Below are 2012 nucleotides of genomic sequence, written 5' to 3' on the forward strand. Positions count from 1 at the left end.
GAATAAATCATGTTCTCATTTCTCTCCCTGTTTGATGTCGTTATTTAAAATATATTGTTTATGGCCGTTGCTCTGAACGAATGCCATGTGATCTCATCAGATTTTAGTTAGTTGGGCAAGACTGAAATCCTAGTTTATGGGGCAAGTTACCCCCCTCCCCCCAATGATTCTCAACATTTTCATGGACACATCTGCTTTCGGATTCCTTTCTCTATAGTGACCTGCTTCTGACTCTCTCTCTGAGTGCATATGTGCTGGTCCTCACAGACAATTACCCTTATTATGACCAGTGCTGGACTGGAACTTTGAGGGCCCACCAGAAAACCTGATATCCAGGGACAATTCCAATAATAGAGATGGGACTGAAAATGGGATAGAAGTTATACTGGCTTAAGGTAAAACAATTAGAAAGGTGGTCCACTAGGGCCTGAGCCCTGACTGTGATCATAAATATCTCCTGAAGTGGTGTTACTAGTGGTTCTACTACAAAACCTTTGTTGGGACTCCCGCTACCCCCCCAAACCTTTGGGTAAGGGGATCTGTGTTTCATATACATTTACTCATATTGATCATCCTAAGATCAATACTGTGGGGTGGGTTAACCTTAACTTTGGCCTGGGTCCTATTTCACAATGTCCACAAAAATCTGCCACTGACCTGATATATGCAGTGCTCCCTTGATCCGGTCATTGACTTTTGGCACTACCCAACATATGAAACAAACAATAAGAATAAGGCTGTTCAACTGGATGTCCATGGGCCATGGGCCAGATATGGGCCTGCATATGAGCTGCTCAATGGCTCTTCTAGACTTGTATGGCATAATCCTTTTAATATGATCTGGCCCTCAATCATGCAGCAAATAATCATCCTACTGGGTGAAGAGTTGCACAGCACTGATCTAGAATATTATGTTATGGGTACGTAGATACACTGGGTTTTGTGAAGGTTGTAGGTAGAAGGTTATGTTTCTGTAGATTTCTGCCCTTGCTCAATTTAGACCACCTTCTCTCTTTTTGACACCACTCGGAGGATCCCAATTAGATATCTGGGAGCTTTTTCGTACACCCTTGGAGTTGACCAACCCAACACACCCCATTAGACTTTGACCTTGCCCTTTAAACACTGACCACACCCTGCTGTGCCACATAGTACCCACAGCTCCATCCCAATATAGTATATAAATCCTGGAAATCCAGGTGGACTGAAAGCTCTGCAATATAAAACTCGGGATCAAATTGCTTTCTAATCGCTTGCCATTGATTGTCCTGAGAAGTCCTTAAGTGAAGGATTAGAAAGAGAGACAGAATAACACAAGAACCATAAAAAAGAACATTAATTGTCTATTTTCTAAGAGATTCACCCTCAACATCATATGGGCTCAATTTTAGGTCCAGGTCTATTGCCTTACAAAACTCTATGTTTATAGGAAACGGCCACATGAGGGCGCACTTGTCAAGGCAAAAGATCAGTGCAGTTTATAGCAGTTATATTATAATTTCTTGTGTTGTTTAGACATTACAGTTATGAACTGATAAAAGGTTTGTTTAATGAAAAGGTATAATCCTGTAATGCCCTTATCTGCTGATTTATAAGCAGCACTGAAGCAAGAATTGCTGAACTATCACCTATTGTGTCGTCATATCTGTACTTGCTGCTAGAGCTGTTATCATGATTTACAGCAGGAATGTCTAACTTTCAGCCGTGCAGCTGTTGCTGGAGTGCAGCTGGAGGGGCACAGCTTTAACCAGATCCAAAGCTTTTAGCCATTACTGTTAAAGGGAAACTGTATTCAGCAGATATATTTGTAGTTGATACAAGGGAAAAACTTTAACTGGAGCAATGTGCTCTAAATGTCTGTGTCCCCATTAATATTGCAGCCCAGTTACCAAAAATATACCAAACTGACAAATTATGCAGTTTGCAGAATAGGGGTGCTTGAAGATGCGCAAAGTGCCAGGGTACTAACCCAAATGCAAGCTCCTTATGTGACAGGTGCAGGAACCTGCTAT

The sequence above is a fragment of the Xenopus laevis genome, chromosome 4L, assembly GCF_017654675.1.
Source record: "Xenopus laevis strain J_2021 chromosome 4L, Xenopus_laevis_v10.1, whole genome shotgun sequence".
Classification (NCBI taxonomy): domain Eukaryota; kingdom Metazoa; phylum Chordata; class Amphibia; order Anura; family Pipidae; genus Xenopus; species Xenopus laevis.